This window comes from Anopheles gambiae, chromosome 2 (assembly GCF_943734735.2).
Source record: "Anopheles gambiae chromosome 2, idAnoGambNW_F1_1, whole genome shotgun sequence".
NCBI lineage: Eukaryota > Metazoa > Arthropoda > Insecta > Diptera > Culicidae > Anopheles > Anopheles gambiae.
Window position 1 is genome coordinate 28624259 of NC_064601.1, and position 22630 is coordinate 28646888.

A 22630-nucleotide genomic window follows, 5' to 3' on the forward strand; every position below is an offset into this window, starting at 1 on the left:
CATCTTTTCAAACACCCAAGGATTACTTGTTTATTGTTTATCACTATAAAATATTTTTCTTTTTTTATGTTTCATTTATGTCGACCAGTTTTTTAAGGTTTTTTTTAACTGGACCGGGCTTTAACCCTACCGTTTGCAAAAATATGTTAAATTTATAACGTTCAACATTTTGTGGTTCTGTGCAAAAAAAGTTAACCATTCCTGCTCACAAAATTTCAATCATGTTAATGTGAAGCAAAGCTACCAAGCGCCGGTATTAATTTCGGATATGAAATTCGCGAAGTCGCGGAAGGTTAGTTGATCGGTTCAGACAAAAAACTCTGTACACGGGTGCACAGTTAGGCGTCAGAATTGTAAGTGTTTATTCAGATTCAAAATGAATTCTTATATACTAATTTCTTCAAGTTCTATTTTGGGAAGGTTATTTTCTCTTCCTTTTTCGCATATGTTCGTGTCGCTAGCCTTTTCCTTTTTGCCACGCCTACGCATTCTCCTAGGAGGTTTTCTGGTTCTGGTGTGCTGTTTTATGTCAAGCGATCCTGAAGGAAATGTGATCCCTTTTTTATTGCTTTCTCTGGTGAGAACAAATTGTTGCATTGATTGCAGGCGTTGTGGTTTTCCCTTTTTGGCGTAACTGTACCTAACACTTGACTTCTGTGGTGCATGTTCCGGATGTATCGCATCATTGACAAATACTTGAACTTATTGCCTTTCGAAATCTTATCTGGTTCATGTTATTAACGCATCTATGTTTGAGAGATTTTTAGGTTTAACGATTTTACGGCCGTGAGAAAAATGGATGTGGAATTTTCCTACGCTTCTCGGAGTTGGTCTAGCTTGGCACACATGCATGCTGTAATCCTAAGTTAATCGTTATAGGTTCGAAACGAATTGAAGTAATTGACTGCTAAAAAATGCAAGTCAAAATACCCAGATGGCCCTACTTGAAGGGTTTAGGATTACATTAAGTTTGTCTCCTTGATGGTACGTCTGTTCTCGAGTATGTTTGAACTATCATATTTTATTCTATTTTATGGTTAGAAAGAAATATAAAAAATCTGGATTGTCGCGTTCGCAACATACCGGCCCTCGTAAAACTACAAGTTTTACAAAATAAAAGCGACTTAATAAAATTATAAGATTGAATTTAATTGCAATGAAGAAAAAGATGAAATTGTAATAGTGTTAATTATTCACCTAATTGCAATCATTTTGGGAGTTGTAGGGAAATGCGCTGGAGTGAAGCTGGTGCGAAGGTGAAACTGGACGTGTTGTCATCTCGTTGTACGACTCAGTTGTTTTTCGATGGAATAACTACGTGGATCATTTGGATGCTAGTTGTTTCGTTATTCAACGCTTTAAAGGTGGATCTCTTATTGTATGTTGAGTTGTTTTCTGTGACTTCGATGGCTCGATTTTTGAGCAAGTCAAGTGCCACTTATTGCAGCGGATTTCGAACGGAACTCTGGCTCAAATGTCGATTATCGTTTATAAGGCGCTCAAATGTCGATGTTATTTTTCTAGGTGATTCGTTTGTTTATTTGAATTGCAGCATTCTATTATTTGAAACCATGCATACAGAACTGGCGTAGTATTTCAATGGCAATTTTAGCTTTCGTATATTGATTAATATACAAGAATGGCAATTATTATACTTTGTCTACTGCCGTGTAGCCGGAATTGGTTACCGTTGCATACACATTGTGCAGTGTCGTTAAAATAACCTCGACAAGAGATTATGTGAAGAGATTTGGGTTTCTCCTTTCGCCATAGAGTGTTCGAAATGCAATTGATTTTTGCTTAGATGATCCAAAAGTTTTTCGCTTATTGTCGTTGTAAGCTGGTCTCCAAATGAGGTAGCCGTACTCTGGATCCAAGCGCTAACCCATCGTATGTACGCATACGAGCCGCTGCGCAGTGTAAGCTGATCGCATGATGGTTGCTGTAATTACGTAATCGTATAACCCGATTTCGTATTCGTAGTATACTAGCTCATCTTCTCAGTCGAAGCTCGGAGTTGATAAGTTTCGCCGCTGCATGCTGAACCCTTGATGCTGCCAACGATGAGCGCTTTGCGACGCAATTCCCTAACTTTTACATTAACGGATTAAGAATTTTACAGTTTTGAATTCTTTAACTATGCACGCATAGCCGTTTTCGTAATCTGATGTGAGCGAGAACGCGCTACAATATTTAATTGATTCGTTAATAATGACATTGCATTGATAATATTTTTTGTATTTATGTCTTTCATTGGTATGATACCAGATGCTACGTCCATAAGGGAGTAATTGGTAATATTTACTTCGTTATTAGAACAGTCATATGCCTTTAATCCCTTTGTTGAATTCCCAAGTGCTTCAGCTGTAAGAAACAAAAACGTTAGTATCATGATTGTAAAGGAATTTGATTTCGTAAATTGTAAAGTGTTTGCTTGACGAAAATTTTCTTCATTCGTCGACTCCGGCCCTCGTTTTGAGATTGGCTCGGTGGAAACGGACGTCATTGGTACTTCATTTTCAAGAATTTTACCAGGGAGTTCGGTTGTTTTTTTGTTTCCGTTTGCTTTCGTCTTACGGTGTACTTTAGCGTGTACATTGAGGACAGCCTTTTCTTTAACCTTTTGTATGATATTCTCTTTGTGATGCCCTACGTACACTATGGTTTTTTCTTCGGAAGGTATATTCCTTTTAATGCTGGATGTTTTTGTACTTTGATTATTTCTCTCTAATCGACCAAAACATGATTCCATCATTTTGTATAAAGTATCGTCGTCAAGACGTTTTAATGCTGTTAATAAGGAATAATGATTGTCTTCTTTATTATTTGTTTGTCCGTAGAGTACCCAACCTAATTTTGTTTTTGTTGCAATTGGTTCGTCGATTTTATGACTCCTGCTTTCAAGCCCCATTAACAAATGGCTATTATTAAGACCAATCATTATTGTAGGACGGATCCTTTCATGGCTTTGAATCGGCAGATTTCTAAGATGCGTATGCTTTGCACACAAATCTTCATAATTTAATGAATGAAGCGGCAATTGCAAATTTTTAATAGTTCTTGCGTCTTTCACATTAAACCCTTTTTTGGTTGTTCCTTTAATCCTCAAATTCACTTCTCGACTGGATTCTTGGAAAGATGAAGTTCCTTGCGTCCAAGTCATTTCAAGTGGTTTGTTAGGACCTGTTAGTTCTAACTGACGTGCAACGTCTTCTTCTAACAGTGTTACTGACGAACCTGGGTCCAAAAATGCGTATGTTTTAATTTTCCTATGTTGGTTAATTAGAGTTACCGGTAGGACTTGAAAAAGCGTCGAAGAAGATATTGTTGTGTTTTGAATCTTCTTTTTCCCCTTTTTGCGTTTTTGGTTTACATGCAGAACAGTGTTATTTTTATTTATTAGTGTTACTGGTAACACTTGATTATGCGTGGAAGATGCGCTTTGTACCTCGTGATGGTTATTTGCCACTTCTCTTTCAACTGCTGGGATTGATTCTGTAGAATGAAGCATTTTATGATGTTTAGCTGTACATCCGTTAATACCACACGTTTGCGCACTTCTGCAAACGTTTATACCGTGATTGTTAGATTTCAAACATCCGGCACAAAGTCGTTTGTTACGAACTATCTGTTGACGCTCTGTTATAGTTTTGTTTACTAAGGCGTAACATTTAATAGTTTCGTGGGATTTATTGCATATTAAACATTTTATAGATGGTTTGTTTTGATTTGGTTTATTATTGTCCTGCCATTTTGGCTTAGATTTATGTTCAAATTTTTGCTCATGTATGTTTAGATGTCCTTTGTTATTAATCGATTGTGCGGCACTCATGAGACTGGCTCTTTTGGCAAAGGGTTTTAACCATTCACACAATTCATCTAAGGTTTGATTTTCTAAATCTACCTTTTGTGCTATAATATAATCCGTCCTTTTGACTTGGATGTCGTAGGGGAGTTTGGACACTAATTCCAAAACCAGTCTATGATCGTTTAGATAAGACGGTTTATTCATGAGTTTTACCGTGTGCACTAGATTTTCTAATGCATTGGTCAATTCATAAATCATGGTTTTTGACTCTTTTTTAATTCTCTGTAGATTATTTAGGAGTTCAAGATAAACTAAATCATTTCTTCCATATTCCTCTTCTAACCTCGACATAATTTCTTTAACGTTATTGGATTCCATCATTAGCTGTTGAACGTGCTGCAACGCTTTTCCGTTCAAAGCCTGTGTTAAACGGTTTAGATTTTCTAAGTCCGTAAAACTGCCCTCTTCGTTTGTTTTATCAAACGTTTGTTTGAATTTCGTCCATTCTTTTGGATCGCCTCCAAACTTGGGCAACTGCATCAAGGATTGCCTTCTGATAAGGGTTTCCACGTGCGATGGTTCCTTTTTATCATCAACTAATATTTTGATGACGTTAAAAATGTCTTTCATCTGATCCTTTTGGCTGATGATAAAATCTTTTATGGAGGTTTCAATGCTTGTTTCTTGTTCCTTTCCCTCCTTGCCCTTGTCGGTTTCCTTTGTCAAGCTTGTAAGACGATTAATTTCGTACTTGATGCTTTGACATTTCGGACATAACCAATATTCTTCTCGTTTAGGCAGTCGTTGTAATTTAACACACGACAAGTGGAACCAACGATCGCATTCATTGCATTGCGTCATCGTTGGTTCGCTCGTGTCCACCCCGGTACACAATCGGCATGCGCCGTTCGGATTGGTAACAAATTTTACAGGCATTTTGGACGATGATTTCCTTGCCTTTTGTTAGTTTTAATAAGGAATTGGCTTACCTGGATAAGTTCCTTTATTTCCTTTTGAAGTGACGCAGGGTGACGTTCTCCTTGTCTGGACCTTGGCTGCGCTGTGATGAATTATTACAAGCACAATTGTTCAGTAATTTGATAAACAAACACTGCTGGTTCAGATTACGAGTTTTTTTTGTTTTGTTTAATTAACGAGTTTAACGGACGAGGAGGAAATTGTTCTTTCACAAGAACGGTAAGAAATACGATTTGACGTTACAATTTAACACCCTTTTGTGTAAACTCATTCACTAACTTTTTTGTTCACTTCGTTCACTGGAGTAGATATAAAAAAAAATAAAGTTTTGGAGTTTTCCTATTTCTTTACACTACTCCTCTCTGGAGCCACCATTATTAATTTCGGATATGAAATTCGCGAAGTCGCGGAAGGTTAGTTGATCGGTTCAGACAAAAAACTCTGTACACGGGTGCACAGTTAGGCGTCAGAATTGTAAGTGTTTATTCAGATTCAAAATGAATTCTTATATACTAATTTCTTCAAGTTCTATTTTGGGAAGGTTATTTTCTCTTCCTTTTTCGCATATGTTCGTGTCGCTAGCCTTTTCCTTTTTGCCACGCCTACGCATTCTCCTAGGAGGTTTTCTGGTTCTGGTGTGCTGTTTTATGTCAAGCGATCCTGAAGGAAATGTGATCCCTTTTTTATTGCTTTCTCTGGTGAGAACAAATTGTTGCATTGATTGCAGGCGTTGTGGTTTTCCCTTTTTGGCGTAACTGTACCTAACACTTGACTTCTGTGGTGCATGTTCCGGATGTATCGCATCATTGACAAATACTTGAACTTATTGCCTTTCGAAATCTTATCTGGTTCATGTTATTAACGCATCTATGTTTGAGAGATTTTTAGGTTTAACGATTTTACGGCCGTGAGAAAAATGGATGTGGAATTTTCCTACGCTTCTCGGAGTTGGTCTAGCTTGGCACACATGCATGCTGTAATCCTAAGTTAATCGTTATAGGTTCGAAACGAATTGAAGTAATTGACTGCTAAAAAATGCAAGTCAAAATACCCAGATGGCCCTACTTGAAGGGTTTAGGATTACATTAAGTTTGTCTCCTTGATGGTACGTCTGTTCTCGAGTATGTTTGAACTATCATATTTTATTCTATTTTATGGTTAGAAAGAAATATAAAAAATCTGGATTGTCGCGTTCGCAACAGCCGGGAGATTGAACACGGGGGAATGCAATTTTGAAATATGATTTTTACGACACCGGCCACGATCAAATACCGTCCCGACAACCGTTCGTCGTGGTTGAATAGGGATGCTTGTACGTGGTGTGTGGTGTGGAGCTGGGGGCAGCAATGTTCGATACTTTGATGTTATTTTTCATTACTCACAGCAACCACCATCGGGAAAGATGTACGCGATATGTGTAAATGTGTGCGTATGTTGCGAGCATTCGAGTGCGTAGCCGAGCTGGAAAGTGACGTTAAAAATGTTGTACCGGACGGAAGGGGTATCCCTCCCGATGGAAAAAACGAACTGATTTCATCAATATGATACAGCTTCGCTAACAAATTTTTACATTTGCACCCAGTCCATGTATGTGTGTGTGTGTGTGTAGCTAATATTGAAAGCAGCTGGCCAGAATTATGAAGATTAAATTACGGAGCTTATTGTGGGTGTGTGCAGGAGGGTAAACACATACCCACACAATCTAGCGAAGGCAGGTCCAGCAGAAGGGGGAACTTGTGTTATTGATGCAAGCGATTTTTTGTCGGTCCTGTTGCTTCTTCTTCTATGGTTTATGTTTTCTTATGCTGGCAGCTCAAACCTGAATTGAGGCAAGTTGTGGGGCGTGAGCAGATTGTGCTTGAGAAAAATGGTGATTTTGAACGTAAAAGTCTGCGAAAAGTGTGCGTTCCGTCAGTACCCTGTGCCCGTTTTCGTTGGTAACTTTCACACTTGAGAGGAAAGTTTGTGTAATCCTATTACAAAATACACACACACACAACACACTCACGTATCCGAACACTCCAGGACGTGACTGACGGGGTGACCGCTACGGTGGACGGAGCGCATCATCGTAACTCCTTCGGGAAAGTCAGTAACCGTTACAAATCAAATTTGGTGTACGATCTTTTGCCCTTTGCAGCGAGGCCCCACAGCAAACCGTTTCGTCTTTATTCAGCTTACTTTTCGTTTGCGAAAGAAAAACTTCGCGAGGTACTAGAGATGCGTGCGTGATTCAATTTCTTTGTCGTTTTTTTTATTGGGAGGTCAAAAATAAGGGTGTTCAAATAAAATCGATTCATCAGGGAAAGGAAAATCAAATTCTTGAACGGCTCAGGTGAATTGAAATATGGTGCCCGAGAGCTTTGCGTTGAGTTTCACTTCCAAATTATGTAGGTCAGCAAACCAACTGCTCTGTATTGCCGTATAGAAGCTAGATAGCATCGCGAAAGAAGATTTGTTGAGAAGAAGATTTGAGAAGAAGTTGTTATTTTTATAGGTTGATTTGTATCGATAATATTTAAAAAAAATAAATAAATGGCTATGCTGCCAAACTAACGAAAGCGTTTGGTTATACTGTCGAAATGCATTGTTTTAAATGCAGCGTTCTATGTCATTTACGGCACAGTAATTTGACTTATCAACGAGATGCATCCATATCCTTCTCTTGCTAATGGATTTAGTGCAAAAGTGGATGCCGCAGTTGAGAGAGATTAATTGAATTGTTGTCAGCCCAGCATTCAGTAGCTGGTAGAGCGCTAAACAGCATTGTTCGAGCAAGAATAGTTGAGCATATACAAATAAAACTAGAGAAGTCGGTGATTGCAGTCAACTGATAGCAACAATTATTCTAAAAGTCCCCTTTTTGAGCATTCTAAGAATGTCACGTACTTTGCGCTTTTAAAATGTGTTTGCTGATATGGCGGTGGAAAAAGGAACATTAAAGCAGAACAATAGGAAAGCCGTCTTAATACAGTCAATTATTTTTAATGCTTTTTACCTCCCTCGGGATCAAACGAATGTTGAATTCTGTAAGATATTTTTCTATTTAACCTTAAATGACTTTTCTAGGAAAGGTTTCATTGTTATTGTCTGCAAAAAAAGGAAATAGTATCGTTCAGGGAATGTTTTGCAAAACGTAACAGGCCATAAAAGAGGTTCAGGATTGCCCAGGAAAATCAAAAACGGAACAAAAAGTACGACCCGAGAGTACAGCAAAAAAACAGTAAAGGGCTCAATCTGTACATTTTTTGCTGCGAATCAACTCCTCCCATATTTTGTGAATTACTGGAACGAAAAATGAATTCCCTGTCGATCCGATTCCGGGAGGTGTCGGTCGAAAGTAATGAAAACAGAAATAACACTTTATTTTTATGTTCTGCCCTAAAGCCACCCTAGCCATCATCTTCGGCTTCCCTTTGTTTTTGGCTCAAAGAAATCTAACAGGCAAATGGGATGAAACAAAAATTCACCTAAAGAAAAAGATTTTCCCATGCACGATAAGAAAGATTTGATAACTTTTCTTTGCTGTATCTTTTTAACAAACAGCCAAACTCATCGACGCACTGGTCGATCGAACGGTGTAAAGTTTGTGGGAAAAATGGAGCAATTCAAATCGGTGGTGCTATCGTCATAGATTTGCTGGGCCCGTTCAGGCAGTAACGACGAATGATGGTCCGGGCTGGAAGATGGAAATTGTGTATGTGTGTGTCTGTTATTTACTTTCGTATTGTTTTGTATCCACTGGGACGATTACGCATTGCAACAAAGGTGGCGCGAAAAAGACACAGCACAGAAATAGCAGGCATTAGGCTTTCCGAGAAAACCCGATCAGCGTCGCAAAGAGGGGGAGAACCAACACCGTTCGTAGACTGTTGGTAAATCGAAAAGTTGCGTTGAAGTAAACGGGATTAGAAAGTGATCAAACTTTGTAATACGGTACTGCGGAAAGCCCGATCAAAATCGGTCGATTTGTGTGGGATGCAGTAAAACATACATAAAAACCCAACGCAAGAGCGAGTGCGAGTCTTTCGGGCGGCGGATTTGAAGCTTCGGTTTCGGTTCTGGCATTTGTTTTTTGTGCCTTTCGCGAGAAAATCGGTAACCGATTAATTCCGCTCACCAGGATAATAGCTTTTATATTGTCTTTGTTTTTTGTTTTGACTCTGCGGGCAACAATGGGATTGGCGGTAGTTAAGTCCTACCCCCGTTCTACCATACGCACACCGGCACGAAGCAGATGGCAAAAGTGTGAGCTCAATCAGGCAGACAGTTCATCGCGGCTCTGATCGCGTCCGTTTCCATGCCCCGGGCGGTTTTGAGTGATAGTTCGCAATCGTGTTCGCTGTCAAATTTAATTTACCAACACAGCCCACCCAAAAGGCCTCGCCTGTCACTTTGCGCGAATAATTATCGCACGGATTGTGTCCGTTCGAGTTCACACCTCGCCCCATCCCATCCCACCAACAGCCGATCCCCATCGCACAGAACGCACGGATCGCACATCGGATCGCGAGCTAATTTGATTGTCACGTCGCGCTTTTAATGTAGTAATTAGGCTGATTCATGCTCTCTTCCGGCCCGGTACGTCGGCGGCAAGGAACGGCACGGGTTTTGTTCACCGGTTGTGTAGTAATCACGTCGCGATTCGACGATTATGGTCGCATTATGTTTATCACTCGCTACCAGCGACTTTGTACGTCATTGTTCCGCACGCGGCTGTGCCAAATCTTAGTATGCCCCGGGTGCTGGGGCGTAGCATTCGGCGCTGAACAGTTTGAAATAGTAAAGCGTGTGTGGTGTAGGTGCGGTTCGGTTTCAAATAGCTTGGCATTAATAATTCCTACCGGGGAGGAGGGAATGTTGTCTGTATCAGTGGCAATTATGATGATTATGGCGATGATATTGTTCAAGTTAATGAGTGGGAAAGTCTATATTATGATCGTTTATTTTTTAAGAGCATTCCAACCGTTAAAATGCGGTTGTGTGTGTTCATTGTTTCAATAGGTGCTACTTAGAAAAGCTATTATGTTTAATACATCAGCACCTGCAGATTATTTCGATTAATATTTTGTATTATTATTACGCGTGCATCCTTCAAAGAAAGATCAACTTTGTTTCAAATACATCGTATTGTTGGCAGTTTAGGATGCCACATTTTTTCTCAAAAATTGATAGACACATGAAAATTGAAAGAACGTGACAGTGGAGAAAATGGGTCACCGGTGTGAATGAAGGATAAATAAAAAATGAGCCACACTAACGAACTGCTCCAACCGACTTCAGCACAGCAGCAGCAGGTGGTCTGCGTATCGCGTTAGTTCTGGTTGTTGGGAGCAAAACAAACGACCAGTCGGTCCGCAACCCGGCAGAGCGCTGTAAAAAATGGTGCTATTTTCCTATTCAATCCTCCGCCATCCCTGCCTCAAAGTAGCTATCCTTTTCTGGACCGGCCGTTACGATTGGATCGCTGCAATCGTATGATGGAATTTCCACGCCAACTGCTCAACACGCCACCTGCTTGGGATTCGCTGTTACCAACACAAAAAACAAAAACTTCCAAAGTCACGCGCATCCATCTCAGACGGGCTGAAAATTGGACATTTATCTCCGTTCGTGTGATTTTGCACGCGAAATGAAGATAAAACGGGGCGACATATTTCTTGCTGTGTGCACTCGGTTTCCACCATGGTGGTTGAAGCTCTTGGTTGGTGGAAGAGGGGACATGTGCTGCCTCCATTTTGCCGGCACATTTCGGAAGCCTTTGTTATTTATAACACTTTACCCGCTGCTCATTCTCTCTGCGCAGAAAGAAGTAGCGAGAGAGTTGTGTTTTTTCTTACTTTTTGCTTTTCCTGCATCTGCTTGAACCATCCTCACTTTGCCCCCGGCCTCTTTTACACACCTTCCTCCCCTCATTCACAGATGGTGATGATGTTTGAGCCATCAAGCAAAGCGGCTTAGAAGAGTCACGTCGCGACAGTGCGGAGGAATTTGGGAAGTTACTTCACGGTGAGCAATCGCTCTTTTTACACCTCCACCGCCAGAGCGCTCATGGACGATAAATTGTTTCATTACCGTCTTAACGTGCCCTCCACCGTGTCATCGATCCGGTGGCGTGATTTTCTTAATAAATACTGCCATCGCTCGGCGGGTTCGCCTTCCACCCGATAGGTCACCGTGTGTAGTGTCGTGTCTTGTGTATGTGGCATGGTCGGCGTTGTTGGCTTAGCAAACTTTTTGCGCCTGTTCTGGGTCGTTTCTTGCCGTGAGACGATAATTTGTTTACACTCAATTCATCACTCATCTATCAAGATTGATGTGGATGACACTGCGCCTAGAGCGCCTTAGCGACAACTACGGGGAGGAACTGGAAGGGGAGGCGGTGTGTAAATCGATCCAATTATTTATATTTTAAATAAATTTCCTGAAGAGCGTGCAGGATTTTCGTACTCTCCACTTAGCCATTTCCCATTTTTCATCTCCTCATTTCATGCTTTCTCTTCCGTGTTCTCTCTTGTTCATTGCAGCATTCTCCACGTCCCTTCCATCGTCCAATCGACCCAAACCGGTGACTCGAGGTGAGTTTTTACACCTTTTGTTGTTGTCGTTACTGCTGCTGCTGCTACTACTGCTGTTGTCATTCTGGTCGTGCGTGAGTCAAACACCTCTTCACCGATCCTCCATCAAACTGTTCGACTTCACTGACCTGACAATGACAAATGGCACTCGGTCGCATCGTGGCCCGGCCGGCCCGACCCACCCACCGACTGCCCTCTTGAAGGGAGCGCTCATTCACCGCCTCACAAGTGGTCACTTCTTCGCAGCCAACACGCGCAGCAGGATGTAATAAGCGTCACCGAGTGGTGCGTCGATGAAGCTTGCTGGTCCGGAAATTTGATACATCCTCCCACAGTACAGCAGCACTCGGACCACCGCGCGCACCCCACCCGTTCGAGGTGAATGCTTTTGTTGTTCAACATTGCGTGCCTTGGGTCGCACCGAAAAGAACAAAGCCCATGCAGGTGGCTCGAGACGGGGCTGAATCGTAGCCACACGCGTCATATGTTGATATTATTCGGTCCCCGTTCGCAGCGTCTAGCGTTGCTTCTTTTGCTTGCGCTTGATGCTGATGTTCTTAGCCCTGCTGTCTTTTCGTTTCGTCTGCGCGCCTGTCCTGCCGAAGTGGCAGAAAATTGGAAAAGCTTGCTCGTGAGCCGAACATGAAACAACTCCCAGTGGGAGCCGGGCAAGACGGCTAGAACGGGAACCAACCCAGGGTCCCCTCCAGTTGGCTCCTGCAGGGCGAACACGCTCATCATCTGCAGGCGGCGGAGCGAGCGCCCGGAGGCTTACGTGACACAATCCCACATCGGAACCACTTGGGGGACACTTGGGTGTGATGCTGGTGCTGTTGGTTTCCGTTTGTCTTGCGTCCGGCTTATTGAACGCTCGTGTGTACGTATGTGTGCCCCGGGATCCCCGGGAACAAGCCGTCTGGGGCGTGGGTTTGAATAGAATGTTGGATAAATGTCTCGAGAGGGATGTGTTGTAGATAACGGACGGAAAGCAGATTAGACGCGTGTTCCGTGGACGAGTCGGCAAAGAATTCATTCGTGCCCAGCGTCTTTTGTGTGCTCTTTGTCGTCCTGCCGGGGTGCACCTGCTCCGCACCGGCATCGGGCACCTGGCACGGAACTAAAGGTTGAAGTTTCCTTCCGTACCTCTGGTACTTACTTCCCTCTCGTTTCGTCATAATTTGTGCTATTGAGAAAATGAAAAATAACTAAGCTTATCGCCGAAGTTCCGGACCGGCGCCAGCACAAATTGACTCGAAGTGTTCCAATGTTTGCGCAGTTACGGGTGAGGAAACATATTAACAAGAAGCCTGTGTGTGTGTGTGCGTGCGCTTTTGTGACAGTGGCAGAGCTTCCCGTGGGGGAGTGGAGTGGAAAGAGGAGACTAGAATGTTTGGCCAGTATGCTTGGCCGGGCACGTACCGAGCGGTTCAAGGTGGCTCGTGCTAGATGATTGCACGAATTTCAAAGCTAGGTTTGAGCTGAAACAATGTGAAAGAAAGACAGCAACAGTGGTTTGCCATTTTTTTATTTTTGAATATTTTCTAATAATTCCCCTCGGTTGAAAAGTGATGTTGTATTGTATACACTCTAAAAGGAAGAGGAATTAGGATGTTTATATTGGGTCTTATTAGCCGAAACACTTGCTACGAGATTTTGTATAAATAATCCAATCCGATTTACAGCAAAAATAAAACCTATAAAGATTGAAGCATACAATTCACATGAGATTTTCTTGAGGCAGAAAAATGGGCTTTCAAGTTAATCTAGCTTAGTTTTACAATTGAAATTTCGGTTACAACGAAATAACGGTTAAGAGTTCGTTAAAGATGAACGTCCCTTTTGCACAAGCGATTTTCATCTATTTTTCGAAACCTATAATCCTCTTTTTTACGTTGGTGTGTCGTTTTCATCTTAAATACATACACATATGTATTGCGAGATTTTGTTTAAAACGTACGAATTAATCCTCACTGCTTACGTGACTGTAAAGAACGTACGCCGGGAAAAGGAATCGTGGATGTAGCCACGGGCATTGCACGATTTGTGGTAATTAGATGTTCCGGAAAATCCTCCCGTTATTTGCGAAACAACCGAGAGCGGGGAGGATCGAAGGCGTCTGCTCCGTCCTGGAACGGTCGGTACGTTGCTCAACACGAACACGAGTTAACTACCCGTGTAATGTGTGGTTTTAAAGTGTAATTTTAAAGCATTATTTCACGCGTATAGAGCAAACGGCTAATCCTTGCGTCTGGAACTGGGCACGGCAGCAGACCAATAAAACCCGTGTTGGTTCCGAATGTGATTGAGCGAGTTTTACCGTGGTATGTGTTTCATAATGATTTACTCGTTCAATTTAATGTTTCTATGGAAGGAAGGAGGCATTGTATGACTTTTATTTGTATCCATGCATGTAAGTTGACGCAATCGTTTGAATTGAATTGTGACTTATTGCTAAACTTAAATGCTTTAATTATACATTTTCTTTTATTCACATCGTCTTGATTTTGCAGTTGATGTTCGACATTAAATCAATAGCTCGGGCCCAAATTCCAATATAGCAGTATTATTTTATTCTTCATGTAATACGTACACTGAATGTCGAAAAATACAAATTCTCGTAGTGCTGAATAGTGAGTCCATAAGAAAGGATTATCGGGAGCGCATGAAACAATTGAAGCACTTTTTTCAATGTGCAATACTGTGCGAGAGGAAGAAAAACTCGATCGATATGAAAGTTGTCCTCTGGTTGCGGGGCGGATTCGAAAGCTTTCCATAAATAACTGATAAGGAAACTGAGAAGGAACAGATTTCTAATCCCATTACCATTGCAAGAGGCTGGCAAATGGAAGAGCTTCTTAGAGTTCCCATCCACCCTGAACTGTGAAACTGATGTGGTTTCCAGCAAGTAAAAGAGGACAGAGATGCTTTTGTAAAGCGATGGATGGTGAGAAGGGCAAGGGGACTGAACATAGCCAAGAGTTTCACCTCGCTAAAGATGTGTCCGGGTCGGAGTGCAGTGTTCATCTTTCATATTCGAAAAAGATCAATAGCAGGGATAGTAACCACAGAATGGAGGGAAACTTCCCGCACCGAAACCGTATCGGTGTAGCACACGAACATCGGACAGCCGCCTTTTAGCCACCTTCTTATCTTGTGCTCCGGCCTGTGTAGTTTTACCCAGCTCGTACGGCCATCCCGATCCCGGAATGATCGAATTAAGTAATTTACCTTAATGCAATGGATGCTCTCTTTCCCATGTTTCTTTTCTTTGTCGGAGCTGGTGTACCTTTCCTGGTGGCTAGGAAAAACGAACCACACTGTACTATGTTCGTCGGATGGTATAGTGTGGGAAGCGAGCTTATCGGAAGGGATCCGTGCTATTTCTATCACTCCTGTACTACTTGGACAGCATGCAGCAGTAACGAAGGAAGTGAGCGAGAATGGACATCCTTCAACCACAACCACAAGCCGGTGGTAGCCCGCAGGAAAGGTTCCACGGTCAAAACTAGTACGGTTTCCTGTCGTTTCTTGATCAGCTCTATTGACGTTACTATCATGCTCATGTTGGGGAAGCTCATCCAATAATAGTTGGTGGGAACTTTAATCTCTTACTTTAATAATCATATATAAAATGGCTGTTAGTATGTGATGCTAACGAAAATGATATCATAATTGATAAAGTGCTTGGAGTATTAACATTGCATACAATCAAATGCAAACAATGATTCTCTTCTGTGTCATACTTCCGCAAGGTTTTGTGTTGACTTCAACGTATTCCACCGACTTTCTTGTTGACTGCGCAAGAAAGGTAGTCATTTTAGTGTGTGTTTGCCGTTTGACCAACGCAACCGAGTAAAAGTTAAACGAACAGTTTTCGCTGCATTCGTTGCCGATTGTTTCGTTCGTCCGAAAACTTTCTAATCAGTCCCTGTCAGATCCCTTGCAAGACTCAAGAGGTTTGCATCCCAGTCTGTGCGCCCACCAAACTGAAGCCACTTACTGACGGGGAGCAAAAGTCATAAATTAATTCCACCTCCATCCTGCCAGTGCACCAACGCCCTTAAGAAAGGCCAACGTTTGTAGCTTCTTCCGGTTTTCTTGATGTAGTTCTGTAAGCAACTGTAACCGCATCTGCACACATAGGGAAGTTCGCAGTGCTCTTTTCTTTTTCCTCAGCCGTTCATACACATTATGTCTCTTCATCACTCTACAGCTAGACAACGCGCAGTTGAGACTAGATTTTTGAGCAAAAGAGCAACTGTAACACCCATTCTGGGTAGTACGAGCAATATTATTATAAAAAAAATGCGATCAATAAATGTGAAGCAATGTGCAGGAAAATAAACCATAATTTTTATTGCAAGCCAAGGGAACTCAAAGAAATAGTGAAAAAACGCAGAAAAAGGAATCAGAGATTCGTCGTAAATGCTGGACCTCCAATAAAACTCATATTCAATGCTTCGTTTTCATGACACTTTCAAGTGTGTCCATAGTGTGAAATAAGAAACCATAGTCAATAATTCAACCGTCAGCTCTGAAAGCCCGGTTAATTTAATTTTCTTACCACTTCACTCTCTACGTATGCCAGAATTCGACAAATTAAGCTCGTAATGGACGTACGACACATTTGATTCTTTTTTTTCCCTTATGAAACCGGCTACTGCAACCTGCACACAGTAATTCCATCTTTCATTCGCTTTTTGTTGATGTCATTGTTCATACCATGGCCGAAGCATCCCTTTCAGTGTGAATCAGACTGGGGGCCTCAGTTCAGACTTCCTGTTTCGCGCCAACTTCGCGACACGATTGTTGACGACAAAGGGAACATGGGCGGGTGGAAAATGTGAGTGAAAATCTAAAATTCCATTATGAATAATGGGAACGTTGTAATTATTTAACCGGCGAGTGTTGGAGAAAAGTGCACCAGTGCGGCGCAGCAGTGAGCAGGGATGACGAACGCAACAGCACAAAAGTGCGATAGACGGATGAGCGTACGGTCCCAGCTTGTGGAAAGTTAACTTAATAAGCTTTCGTTTGTTGGCTGCAAAACCTGCTGGCCTGGTTCCGTGACTGTTTTGTGCTAGCAAAAGCATGGAGTAAAGATTTAAAGCTATGACATTTGTGTACAGTTTGTTTGCTTTTAAAGTAGAATAAACTGTGAAGACAACGTTTGAGCATCGCCCGGGTAATTGTGTTTGAAGCGATTGTCTTTTTGCTTGCATTTTTAAAACTATGATCATTGAATTGTATGAGAATTCAGAAATATATGAATTATTTTCAATAACTGCTGAAAGACAGCTAGGACAAATAACTTTAAATTATTTTAGGCCAGTTTTTTTTATTTAGCCCAACTGTTTGGATTGGGTTAGGATGTACTGTATGAATTTATGTTCGATGTATTGTTTCACATATTGAAAAGAGTTTAATATTGTTATCCCAACCAATTGTCCAATTTCAAGAACGAAAGTCTGCCGAAGTTTCCTGCACTATCAATTTGAATACAATCTCGAACAATAACACTGCGATAATAGGGTACTCGAGCAGAATGAACCGAATCGCTCGGAATGGCACAATTGGTGGCAATAAACAATTATCAAACCTCTGCTCACCACACAGACGCACGCAGCGAATCATTTTGCGAAAGAGTGCACCCGTTACTTTTTACTGTTTTTCCTCCCGCCGACGTACAGCTTCAAGCGTATTTCCACACGATTGAGTTGCGCTTGATGGGGTTGAAATTGCTGCAAAGAGTTTGGACAAAATTTCGATAGTCAACCAATCAGTTTCTTGGTAATGCGTTTTTTATGAGTGTTTCTTCTTTTCGTTCAAAACGGCAGGCGGAAATGATTCCCCGTCAGTAAATGGGTTTCCGATGTTTAGCGTATGTTCGTATACGTGGCTGTTGGGACAGTCAGCGAATTGGAAAAGCGAGAAGTTTTATTACTGCACTGAAAAAGGGATCCATATGGGACCCACGTACGGTAGACATTTTAAGGTTGAAAAATACAATTTACAGCAATGAAATACATTTGCAAACCTCAATTCATATTAGTGTTTTAAATAATTACATATATAATTTTCTATATGCATGTACAAAAAAGAACTGTAAATGAATTCAACTGGTGGTAAGCATTTAATTGTTCAAAAATCATTCTCAAACAGCCATAGAAGAGAAAAGAATAACATACTTAAACCCACAACAAATGTGCTGGTCAGCAAAACGATTATGCATTGTAATAAACTAGAACAAAATGAGCTTAACGCTAGGTATCACCTGTCGTTGTTACACACGCGGCCAAAGTTCTATCCCACTCTACGGTAGCACAAATAGAGAGCCAAACGATCGTTCGGATGCAGCACAACATCTGTCGCTGTCAGACGTGCGCCAGAATTAATGGATCAGCAACAATCGTGCGCCCGCAGTCGGGCTAGTTATGAAAGTGGGATAAATGTTAATGCTCTTCCCTTTCTCTCGCTCTCTCTCTCTCTGCCTCTTATTTCCACCTTTCCTTACGCCACCTTGGGAAGGTGTTTGGTAACCTGCGGTCTTGGCAAAATGTTAATCCCCCTCCCGCACGTTAAACAAAGCAGTTAATACGACGGGACAAAAGTTTCCCCACTGAAAATCTTTTGATCGTGAGCGGAAAAATCGACTACAGCGCCGCGCAACGAACCGGTATCGTTTGTTGTCGACCCGTTGCTACATAGTGGCGACCGCATTTTGCTGCAACGGATTTTGCTCTCCGAGTGGGCGATCGCAAGGCTGCCGAAGCGGGCGTGAGCGGTGGCAGTACGATGACAGAATGAACGCATTGAATACGGTGCGGTGTGATGCCAAAGGGTGCCCGGTGTGGTGTGCTGACCGAATACAGCGCAGCAGGGGAAAGATGACGATATTTGTCGTCGTGCACGTTTCTGGTGCAGAAATAGATGTCCCGCAGTGGCCAAAAATAAAATGCTTCGAGGCGTGCGGACGGTGGGGCCAGGCCGCGTGCCCGTACCACCGACCGGCCGGCGTGAATGTTAAACATGCGACAAATTTATCACCTTCGCGCATAGCATCCGCTCGACGCCGGGGCCACACCGGCCACCGTGCAGCAAGTGCAAACCTTACCCTTGATTGTGTGGAAGGGGCCAATCGGGGTGGTAGCAAGGGGAAGGAGGAAAAGCGCCTACGGACGACGACACACATCGACATCGAGAATTGAGAAGGTTGCGCTGTGCAGCCGGGCGACCCGAAACGACTCCCACCGGTGACCATCATGGCGGATTATCAGCATAAGTGGATATATTTCAACAGTAATTATCCTGCCGTCTTTTCTACCGTCATCCTCTGCGCCCTGTTTTCGTCTGGCGTGTTAGGAGAACGATGGGGTCCAACCGTTGTTTGATGGTGGTGGTGATGGTGTGCGCTGAGAGAACATCAGCGCTTGCTTCACTTTTCCATCTTCATTTGTACGTTCCAGGGGAACCGGTGTGTCCCTTGCTTGCTCCCACGCTGCCCGCGCCTGTATGGCTCAGGGTGTATGGTTTGTTTACTTTTCATTTTCACAAACACTCACACTCAGTCCCGGCACATGATAAATGGGCGACTTCTGGTCAGCAGTCGGGGTCGGTTGGAAAATGTTACGCCACGCTCGGGCGTGATTTGTGATATGGAGAACTTTTGCCATGTCGCGCTTGATCGAAAAGTCGACCCGGGTGCAGTTGGTCACACGTGTTAACGGGCGGGCTGGCCGCATTACTGCTAAACCGCCGATGAAATTATTAACACTCTTCAAAGGTTAAAGCAGACGTGCAAGGTTGGTGGAGGAGGATGAGCAGGGAGATTAAATTTTGAACAAACAAAAGTTTTGTCATTTATTGCTTAATTGTTTATTAAACAGTTTAGAGTAGGTGGAGTGTAAGTGACAGGTACATGCACACCAGTCAGCGAAAATATTTCACAAACGGAGCTGTTGGTACATGTCACCGATTTGGCGGATGCTTTCACTTTGGGATTTATGTACAGTGACGGGCAGGATGCAGCTGTTGTTTACACTGCGAGCGATACTGACACCTTGTGTGTAGACTTTTTTCTTGCAAAATATGATAAATAATCGTCTTAGCTAGAAACGAGTTTATTTTAAAAATAACATAGTACTTTAAAATAAAAATATTATAAATAAATAAGCATAAAATAACTGTTTTAAAAGACACAACAACATTTATAGCAATTTTAATGGTCTCAAACATCCTTACAACCGCGGAACCGCGGAGTAATGATTCCAAAGGGATCATTAAAAGCTCAATGAAACACCTATTTGATGACTCTCATGCGACCAATCGCCACATGCAAGAGGCGATGAATTTTCTGCTTTTTTGCCTACCGTCTGATCGTCTGGTCCACCCCAATCCACGTCCAGGGAGAAAACAGTTACAGAAACGACTCCCGTTTGCACCTGCGAGTTGCAGCAGTTGACGATGACGTACCTGAGTTCGACCTGTACGTAGCGTACCGGCGAATGTCATGGAAATGATTGCATTTTGCCCCGGTTTCCGACGAATTTGGTTCGTGGTTTTACATTATTATTTTTCCAACCACAATCCTTTGCTTGCTCGGGGAGCAGTTTTTCCCACACCGCGTCTGCGGGCACTGCAGGCGCGCACCGGTGGATATTTATTGCACAATAAATCTTGCCCTGTGCGGAAGGAACACACACACACACACTCGGGTGGTGAGATTGCATTCGGCTTTCACGAATTCCAGCTGCGATAACGGGGTGTGCACGGGGATCGAGCGAAAACGTGGACAACTGGCGCATTTGACGGTTGATGAATTTATTCGCCCATTAACCTTCCGCCGCGAGGCTAATCGATCCTGTAGAGCGGGATTCTCCAAACGGCATGCCCCGGCATGATGGATGTTGTTTGATGAGGAATCAATTGCAATTTCATCGATCGTTGCATTGCCACCCGATATGTGTGTGTGTGTGTGTGTGAGATTGCAGTGTGGGAAGCGTGTGTGGAGTGAGATGGAATTTTGTGGACTAAAATCAGCTTACCGAGTTCTCTCGACAAATGAAAGTAATGATTTATTGGAATGCTGTTGCATTGCCTTCAAATTGGTAAATTTTGTGGTTTTGGAAGATGCCTTGATGGCGCTTAGCGTTGAATTTCTACCGTCCTCTACTATGATGTACAAAATTTTCGTACCGTAACTCATTACTCTGAATTGCTTTCCAAAGCAAAAAAATGGAAGAATCACTTGAAGCTTGCTACTGGCGGTAATTAAATTACAATGTAAACTACAATAAACTTTACCCTTCGACAGGTTTACCCATGTTTGGCAGACGGTGCAACAAATTCTGAGAATGAGAGTTTATGTGTGTGCGTCGAAAATTGCTTTCCGAGCCAACACGCCAAAGCACCTGATCGATGGCCTGTAATTCCAGCTTCCCTGCTACGTGCCTGCATTTTGATTTTTCGGCTGTGAAAAGTCAGGTTCCTGAAGCTGCTACGTCAGCACCGCATGCAAGAGTTGGGTAGATGCAGCTGGTGCAACTCTTGCCAATCGAAGTTTGCCCATATCGTGCCGCAAGTCGGTAACTGACTCCTTGCAAGATGCACGCAGATGGTACGGGTGCGAATCGATTATTGATTTATTGGGATGGGGCCCTGGAGTGCCTTGTGGCATCCAGTGCTGCGACCACCTCAACGTGCCAGTAGCTATGAACGAAGCGCTAGTGGTTGCAAACCTAAATCTCCCACGATCTCTGTACCAGAGCGAATAAAGGAAATCCATTTCCCATCACTTTTCCGGGTGAACGAGATCTGCAGCATCTCTCTCTCTCTCCCTCTTTCTCTTTCTCTTTCGGTTAGGTTCATTCACGCTCGATTCGGATGCCGTTTGTTTGGACGATTTATGTGCCCATAATGACAGCTTGGGAAATGTACGAACTTTGCCAACTACTCCCCTTGAGACAGGCAGACCGCAGACAGAGAGAGAGAGAGAGCGTCAATAACTAGGGAAAGGTACTCTACACTCTCAATCCTACCGATTGCCTTACAAAATGCCTCTCCCATCCTTTCGTACTAGCCACGGAAAAGTGTGGTGTACACCACTTGAGCCTCATTTACGCTATCCTAGCGTGTGGTGCGTTGCTTTCGGGCCGTCGTCATCATCTTGCTCGCTGCCAGTGGGCCTGTAGTATATACCAGTAGCAGGTGTGATTGAGGTCGATTACTATCGATTTCCCGATGCTTTTGAATGAGCAGCGGAACGGGTGCGGCTTGCTGGAGACAAACTGCTTCCCCGCCCACGGTGGAATGTAATTAAAGCTCGACAAGCAACTGAAGACTGCAGGCAGCCAGTAGGCGTGCATTGTGTTGTGGATCGCTTGCAGATGAAATATTCAGTCGTAACATGATGCTGTACTGCTTTTGGCTGGTGGCTGTAGAAGGCACTACAGGAAGGGTGTATGAGGGATGTAAATTATTTACTTTACAATACAGTGCGGTAGATAATCAGTTCCGTAAACAGCTTGGAAAGGTGTTTGTATTTGTTTTGGTTTGTTTGATGCTGCTCGCTTGATAGGCGAGTATGCAAACAAGGGCTCAAAACGAACTATCAATTTCACTGCAATGTAACATTAAGTACTGGAGTATTTTGAATGCTGCTACACGAGAATTCTGATTTTGAGTCACAATTTCAATGAATTTATTAACTTTAAAACAAAAATACTTTAAAATCCTCATTCAAAGAGCTAAGTTATATTTCATTGTAAGTGTGTTTTATCAACCATTTCTATCACTACTGCCGATAGCCGAAACTAACACTCCTCCTCGCATTAGCTATTAACAATCAATTTCCCATTCATCTTCGCTGGTGGAAAGAAACCATCATGTTGTTCGCACACATCCAAACCCCGTGGCTGCTGAGTGGCGCATACGATCGAGTGTCCTCCCAAATAAATTACGTTCAATCACGATGACAAATAGAATAAAATCCGTCACTGCCAGCTGAGCACAAGAGAGGGGACACGAGCAGAGCTTTCAAGGGCGTAATACCGTTCGATTTAGCATGACCATGGCGCTGAGAGTGTAAACGTGGTTCTTATCCTTCTTCTTTCACTGTGCAGCGATGTGCAGTCCGTTCAACACGCACACATCTACACATGTGCTTTTCGGTTGTCCCACTGGCGTCAATTGTGGTTAAATCGTTTACGGCTCGCCCCCCTCATCGAACGTAGAAACCCGTACACCCCGGGTCAGCTCGTTACCTCGT

The 22630-nt window shown here is 42.8% G+C and overlaps 1 protein-coding gene across 11 annotated transcripts in view; it reads left to right on the forward strand.

Moving 5' to 3' along the window:
- The window catches only part of LOC1273081 (octopamine receptor beta-2R), a 138827-nt gene that overhangs the window by 98575 nt on the left and 17622 nt on the right, over nt 1–22630 (forward strand). For 7 of the 11 annotated variants that reach the window (XM_061642059.1, XM_061642053.1, XM_061642050.1 and 4 more), the window contains one exon: nt 11314–11364. The exons of the other annotated variants lie outside the window; for them this stretch is intronic. The gene's annotated coding sequence lies outside the window, so the exon portion shown is untranslated. The remainder of the gene's footprint in view (nt 1–11313; nt 11365–22630) is intronic. 11 annotated transcript variants of the gene reach the window in all.